Here is an 8,819-nt window from a genome sequence, read left to right on the forward strand (position 1 = left end):
CGACATCACGGAGCTGGCGGATATTCGAGACTTTGCGCTCCTCCACCTTCCGCTTGAGGATGCCCCAAAGATGTTCTATTGGGTTTAGGTCTGGAGACATGCTTGGCCAGTCCATCACCTTTACCCTCAGCCTCTTCAATAAAGCACTGGTCGTCTTAGAGGTGTGTTTGGGGTCATTATCATGATGGAACACTGCCCTGCGACCCAGTTTCCGGAGGGAGGGGATCATGCTCTGCTTCAGTATTTCACAGTACATATTGGAGATCATGTGTCCCTCAATGAAATGTAACTCCCCAACACCTGCTGCACTCATGCAGCCCCAGACCATGGCATTCCCACCACCATGCTTGACTGTTGGCATGACACACTTATCTTTGTACTCCTCACCTGATTGCCGCCACACATGCTTGAGACCATCTGAACCAAACAAATTAATCTTGGTCTCATCAGACCATAAGACATGGTTGCAGTAATCCATGTCCTTTGTTGACATGTCTTCAGCAAACTGTTTGCGGGCTTTCTTGTGTAGAGACTTCAGAAGAGGCTTCCTTCTGGGGTGACAGCCATGCAGACCAATTTGATGTAGTGTGCGGCGTATGGTCTGAGCACTGACAGGCTGACCCCCCACCTTTTCAATCTCTGCAGCAATGCTGACAGCACTCCTGCGCCTATCTTTCAAAGACAGCAGTTGGATGTGACGCTGAGCACGTGCACTCAGCTTCTTTGGACGACCAACGCGAGGTCTGTTCTGAGTGGACCCTGCTCTTTTAAAACGCTGGATGATCTTGGCCACTGTGCTGCAGCTCAGTTTCAGGGTGTTGGCAATCTTCTTGTAGCCTTGGCCATCTTCATGTAGCGCAACAATTCGTCTTTTAAGATCCTCAGAGAGTTCTTTGCCATGAGGTGCCATGTTGGAACTTTCAGTGACCAGTATGAGAGAGTGTGAGAGCTGTACTACTAAATTGAACACACCTGCTCCCTATGTACACCTGAGACCTAGTAACACTAACAAATCACATGACATTTTGGAGGGAAAATGACAAGCAGTGCTCAATTTGGACATTTAGGGGTGTAGTCTCCTAGGGGTGTACTCACTTTTGTTGCCGGTGGTTTAGACATGGCTGTATATTGAGTTATTTTGAGGGAAGAATAAATTTACACTGTTATATAAGCTGCACACAGACTACTTTTCATTGTGTCAAAGTGTCATTTTGTCAGTGTTGTCCCATGAAAAGATATACTTAAATATCTGCAGAAATGTGAGGGGTGTACTCACTTTTGTGATACACTGTATATGGTACGTACATTTTTTACTTGTTTTGTGAGCTACACTTATCATAAAGATTTGTGGATATACAAATGTGTTGCTTTGCATAATTTATCCCCTTAAACCATTTTTATCAAATGATAGGGTTCCCCATAGGGCCCACACTGACCACATGTCTACTGGTTGGTGGACCATTCTTAGCTCTTCAATAATATGCTGTGTTGCACTGGTATGAGTGTCTCGGGTGCAGCAGTGCATTTGGAAGGTAAGAAAGAACGCAATGGTCATTTTAAACAAGCTGAATATAAGCGCACCCTTGTTAAGTAAATGTCATATGACAGCACAGTTGGAGTGAAGGACACTGCAACATGAGGAAGAAGTCAGCTCTGATGAGGGAAAAATTGAGTTTGGGGTAGAACAGCTACTAATATGTCTAATTAAAATAGACTCTGTATATCACCTGGCTATAACTATCCCTATGGTAAATGTGGTGGCATCATTGTGCTGTGTTGTGCATGTCTCAACATTAGCAACAGGGAGTCTGGTAAGAAATAAAGGATGGATAAATGCAGCCAAAGAACATTTTTGAGAAATCCTCTTTTATCAAACTTGCATATTAAAGTCTTATCAAAATTTGAACTGAGACTTGCTTACTTTATTATGACCAGTGTTGAACTGTGCTTGAGGTTGTCATGTGAACTGCCTAATCACTCTCAGAACATTTTTTTTTATGCTGCTGTTTCTTTTTACCTCCTATCCGAGTGCCTTTTGATGGGTTTGAAAACTCTGCTTATTGACTGGCTTTTTCTCAATAGAGACTACCTATATTTATGAGTGATGGATTGTTGCCCTGTCCAATTTATTCTATTCTTGAGCATAGTGTTACAATTGGACTTGGACCCACTGTGACCCTGACCAGAATAATGTTGTTAATGAAAATAAAAGAATAAAGATTATAAGCAATTCTGATAACATGAACTGACAGTTTTAAGTTTAAATAAAAAACATCAGGTTCACTTGACAAATGTCCATGTGCATCATTTAACTCAGCCTCAGTACCTGGTGGAACATCCCATTTTTCTTGATAACCTCTAATAAGCTATTTTGAAAAGTGCTAACAAGCTTCTGACACTGCTCATGAAAGTTTGGATTATTGTAATGTTGAAAAGTCCAGTTATCACCAAGGTTTAATTTCACTACATAAGGCATAACATTCCTTATCAAAATGCCTTGACCGCATCAAAGCCCATAGCGATGTAAAGCTAGTTTCACTGGACAGTATCTACTATATTCGTGTCCAATTCATTGCAGGCTTGTCCTTTGGAAGCTCATCAATTACATTCAACCATTCAGACTAATTTCCCTCCAGCATAATGACAGTTGTGTTTTCTTTTAGACCTTGGTAGGATACCTATATTTTTTAATATATGCAGCAAAACTAAGGAATAATAAAAATATCATAATAATAATGAGGAAATGTAAAAAAATAACTGTAAGTAAGAAAGAAACATTTTTTTACTCTAGTTTACTCCCATAAGTCCAAGTACATACAGTCAGGCCAACTGCAGCTGCTAGAAATTGCCCTGTGTGTGTCTGCCCTGTGATGGACATGCGACTTGTCTGTGGTAAGTGGTAAAACAATGAATGAATTAATTGAAACATGCCAGTCAATTCTAAAAAAACAAATGCTAAAATAAAAAAATAAAAAACCAGACTGCCGTTAAATAAATGTCTCATGCAGGTGTATGTAACTTTATTGTGGGTTTGTTGAAAATGCTATAAATTTAATTGGGCAAAAGTATGCACTCAAAGGGGCTTGTATGGTGTAGTGATCTCATGCACTAGCCCATCACTTCTGAGATCTTGAGCTCTTGAGTTGCTCTGAAACTGGCAGGCCTAGTAGATTTTTATTTTTTTACTTTTGTTAACATACCAGAGATGTGTTTTTATAGAGAGCCAGGAAGCGTGCAGTGAAAATCATCAGACCCGTCTCACCCTGGACATCACCTGTGTCGGCGCCTTCCATCAGGCCACGTGAAGACCCGAACGACCAGGCTACAAAGAAGCTTTTTTCCACAATCCATTATGCTCATGAACAATTGAACACTGCGGCACTGTTAATGCTCGGGACACTTGTACATCTAAAACTACCTATTTAATTTATATAATTGCATACACAGGTTTTTCACATTCACATCCATTTCTTATTTATATATTTTTCTATGTTTCTATAGTTTTTATATTGCACAAAACACTGCACCTTTTTAAACCCACAATGTGAATTGCACATGCCGATGTTTACAATGTTTTTAACGTTTACAGATATGAATGTGTGTGTTAAGGAGAGAGTGAGCTGTGTGAATAAGATTGTCTTTATTGTATTTTTCGTGCACTGCAAGCATCTGTGTAACCAAAAACAAATTCCTTGTATGTGTGAGCATACTTGGCCAATAAAGCCTGATTCTGATTCAAAGGGCACAGATCAAAGATTTAAGCTTGAGATCTCAGCAGTGCTGGGCTAGTGCATTAGGCCCTGCTCCAGAAAGCTTTTAATTTGCAATTTGTTTAGCATTGAAATTTAAGATACAGACTTTTGAGCAGGGGCTTTTTTCTCGCACGGCAGTTACTTGTACTTATGCACATTTTAGCATGATGTGGGACCTGAAATTAATAAGAAATTACTTGAAGTGGTGTTCCTGGTTTGTAAAAGACTTTTATTTGTTTTTAAAGATCTGTATAGAGCGTCCTGGATTCCAATTACCAGCTGTACTCTGTCACAATGAATTAGGAGGCTAAGCAATAAATTAAAGAATATTAGAAACCACCAAATTAATAATCTGAGCTGCTATAGGTATATTGGTTTTGTTTACAGAAAACAACCAAACTTTAAATATTTGAAAGTTTAGGGCAAAAAGTGTGTTCCAGTCTTTCAAACAGAAAAGATACAGCTGCACAATCATTAGTCTCATAGCTGTAATTTTTTCTTTAGGTTTTTCTGTAGACTACAACTATAAATGAACCTGACATTAATGTCTATACAGTTCTTATGGATAAATGTAAAGTTGTGACATTGATGAACTGAGGTTGGATTCCTGTAATGAAGCTACGTACCATGATAATCCAGACCTTGTTTATAGGTTGTAATAACCCTGCACTTGTTATGGCTCAACAGATCATAAGCTAGTTGCTTGATACAGTCGATACTGCAACTGCAGTTAAGCAAGATGTTTGCTATTTAAAATGGCATAGCAATGAACTTCAGTGTTTTTTGCAATAAAGTGTACAGTGGTGTAAAACGCCCCACCCTTGATTTCCTTTATTTCTGCATATTTGTCCTACTTCAAAGTTTAAAAATCTAATACAAACTTATTTTATTTAATAAAAAGGTTATGTAAAACCTATATGTTCAAAAGAGAAATTGCCCCTAATAACTAGTTTTGCCACCCAAAACAAAACATTAAAACATCCTTTAACAATAGATCACATCCATTTTGCCCGACTCTTCTTGGAGTTGCTCAGAGTTGCTTTAATTCACATGTTCAAACATGTGCCACATAAAATTCAGTACAGTGGTACCTTGTAACTTAACGTCCCCTAAACTCAAAATCTTTGAAACTCAATGCCCTTCATCAAGAAATTAAGAAACCCTTAAACTTAATGTTTCCATTAAACTCAATGTGTTCAGTTTCTTTTAAAAAAAAATATTTATTTAATTTAAAATTAACAATGAACAGTCGCTTTGTTCAGCGCTTGGCTTGAGCATTGCAGTAGGCCATTATCAAAGTGCGCATATGAGACGAATCTGCATTTGTGTGGAAAATCTGTCAAAATCACTCTGAAAGCATCCACATGTATCTGTGTTTGGCTGGATTTTTCTCCTGTTTCACTTTTACACTTGTGTTACAGCTCAGGGTTCTGACAAATTGTAAGAATCAGCTTTTTTTGAGAGAGTCTAAAACGCTTATCGTTAAAAAGCAACACAAAATGCGCCTTACTGAATGGAATACGGTGTTCCAAGATCAAGCATGTCCACGATTAAGAAGCATAAGGAAACAATAAAGAAATAAAGGTAAAGTGCAGGTTTTATTGTTTTGTTTTCAATTGTATTTTAGTGTTTTTATATTATATTTGTGTTATTTTTAGTGTATAAGTGTCAAAAACAACCCCATCATTTTACATTAGACACAAATATATGAAGTTCCACAGGATCATGGAACACATTAACAGGTTTCCCATACATCCTTATGGGAAAAAAAAATAAATTAAAACTCAAAAACCTTTTAAGTCAATGCCACTCCCAGAACCAATTGACATTGAGTTTCAAGGTACCACTGTAACAGTATTTAATTCAGGCTTAAGTCTACACTTGGCTGTGTAACAAAATCTTTTGATTTACTTGTGCTTCAGAAAATTTTTCTTTTTTGCTTAACCCATTGTTAAGCAAAAAGCATGGTAAGTACAATGAAACTACAGTTTCATTGTAACTATTACCCAGGTTTTGGGACCGTTCAACCCAGCAATCCCCAACTTTTTTTGCACCGCAGACCGGTTTCATTATAAGATATAATTTCAATAATTTCACGGACTGACAGGGGGGGGGGGTGTTAAAATAGAATAACAATACTACTCACAAATTATGGAAAATCAGTGGGAACCCTGAGCTTTTTTTTTTACTGCAACGAGATGCTCCCACCTAGGGGTGATAGAAGGACCACTGGTTTAACCTACCGCATATTCCTGAAAAAAAAAGTATTTAAATAATGTTACGTTTCACCATGATCAGTCAGGCTGAGTGGTTAAGTGACTAAGGGAAAAGTAACTTTTCCACAAAATGCGAGATGGTGTTGGATAACCTCTTTTAATTAATAAAATAATCATTTAAAAATGTTTTGTGTTTGTCATGGTTGTCTTTGTTTTATGTTAAATGTTCATTCATTTGAAGCAATTTAAATTATGGCATAATAGTATAATTTTCTGTGTTCACCATGCTTATTATCAATGGTATTTATGCTGGGTACTTTACCTAATGCTCATTGCTCACAAGTCATACCAAACAAGCACTCCTGCGAAACACAATGATAATCTGTGCCGAATTATGCAAGAGGGATTGCTCTACATATTGTTTGTAAGACTTATTTGTTGTGCAATCTATGGCTCATTGGCTTAAGGCTTTACATTGTGAAATGAAAATAGTAAATAGGAGACAGGTAAAAATAATAGTTATTGCGCAGGGTGTTATGCCTTGCTTGTATTAATTGAAGTGCTTGTGTATTTCAGCTTGGATACTTTTTTATAATACCTTTTGTTTGGACAGATCATATCACTTTAAACAGGGCATTTTAAGGGGGCTGTGCTTTGCTTATTTAGGTTAAGAAAAAAATATAAAATATGCAGCACCTAGTTTTAGGTGGTTTTTCAGGTTTGATGGTAGTGTTAAGAAATGGCAGTTTAAACTCATGTGGTGTAACTAATTTTATATTTTGTTTTCTTTAAGATGAAATGAACATAACTTCAAGGCACAGACATTTTTGGGGGCAGGTGCTCAAGCCAAAAAAAAGGGCACCCATCGCCAAAATTATTAATAAAAAAAAAAAAAAAACAGTAGGATATTTAACTTATATATATTTTTTTGTTAACACAATCAATACACATCTAATCAAATAACTCAAATTATTAAATTGCATAAATAAATGAAAAACAGGCAAAAACAAGGCCATATTGTGCGTGCTTTTAATAACCAAACATCTGATAGTGATACATCTCCCTCATTTGCTTTACTGGTAGATGGCCTAATCCAGGATAAAAGAGAGCTGCTACCCTGAGCTGCTTGCTGTAGTTCCTTTTCTTTCTGTTTTTTTAACCTTTCTTTTCTTGGCATTGTGCTGCAAAATTTGTAAATAAGATAAATCAATGTTGTGCATAATAATCAATAGTGACTTACTGAATCTCCATAAAGGGGAGAACACAGTATACATCATTTTACTGTTTTCTGACAGAGTTGAAGCATTACACTAATAATATACCATTACTAGTATCACTACTAGTTTACTTTACCAGACTGTCATGTAGCTCAACTTAAGACCTACCTTTAATTTCAAATCAGAAACCCACTTTGGGTAGTTAATGTTAACAATGGGCCTATTATTATGCCAATAAAATCAAATAGACAGCTAAATAACATGTTCCTATTTATTCATCATTTTTTGTATGCTGTTCTACAGTGGGGCCAAAAAGTATTTAGTCAGCCACTGATTGTGCAAGTTCTCCTACTTAGAAAGATGAGAGAGGTCTGTAATTTTCATCATAGGTACACTTCAACTATGAGAGACAAAATACAGGAAATCACATTGTAGGATTTTTAAAGAATTTATTTGTAAATGATGGTGGAAAATAAGTATTTGGTCAATAACAAAAGTTCAACTCAATACTTTGACAGAGGTCAAACGTTTCCTGTAAGTCTTCACCAGGTTTTCACACACTGTAGCTGGTAATTTGGCCCATTCCTCCATGCAGATCTCCTCTAGAGCAGTGATGTTTTGGGGCTGTCGCTGGGCAACACGGACTTTCAACTCCCTCCACAAATTTTCTATGGGGTTGAGGTCTGGAGACTGGCTAGGCCACTCCAGGACCTTGAAATGCTTTTTACGGAGCCACTCCTTCGTTGCCCGAGCGGTGTGTTTGGGATCATTGTCATGCTGGAAGACCCAGCCACGTTCCATCTTCAATGCTCTCACTGATGGAAGGAGGTTTTGGCTTAAAATCTCACGATACATGGCCCCGTTCATTCTTCCCTTTACACGGATCAGTCGTCCTGTCCCCTTTGCAGAAAAACAGCCCCAAAGCATGATGTTTCCACCCCCATGCTTCACAGTAGGTATGGTGTTCTTGGGATGCAACTCAGCATTCTTCTTCCTCCAAACACGACGAGTTGAGTTTTTACCAAAAAGTTCCATTTTGGTTTCATCTGACCACATGATATTCTCCCAATCCTCTTCTGGATCATCCATATGCTCTCTGGCAAACATCAGACGGGCCTGGACATGTACTGGCTTAAGCAGGGGGACATGCCTGGCACTGCAGGATTTGAGTCCCTCTCGGCGTAGTGTGTTACTGATGGTAGCCTTTGTTACTTTGGTCCCAGCTCTCTGCAGGTCATTCATCAGGTCCCTCCGTGTAGTTCTGGGATTTTTGCTCACCGTTCTCATGATCATTTTGACCCCACGGGATGAGATCTTGCGTGGGGCCCCAGATCAAGGGAGATCATCAATGGTCTTGTATGTCTTCCATTTTCTTACAATTGCTCCCACAGTTGATTTATTCACACCAACCTGCTTGCCTATTGTAGATTCACTCTTCCCAGCCTGGTGCAGGTCTACAATTTTCTTCCTGGTGTCCTTCGACAGCTCTTTGGTCTTGGCCATGGTTGAGTTTGGAGTCTGACTGTTTGAGGCTGTGGACAGGTGTCTTTTATACAGATAACGAGGTCAAACAGGTGCCATTAATACAGGTAACGAGTGGAGGACAGAAGAGCTTCTTAAAGAAGAAGTTACAG

This window comes from Trichomycterus rosablanca, chromosome 20 (assembly GCF_030014385.1).
Source record: "Trichomycterus rosablanca isolate fTriRos1 chromosome 20, fTriRos1.hap1, whole genome shotgun sequence".
NCBI lineage: Eukaryota > Metazoa > Chordata > Actinopteri > Siluriformes > Trichomycteridae > Trichomycterus > Trichomycterus rosablanca.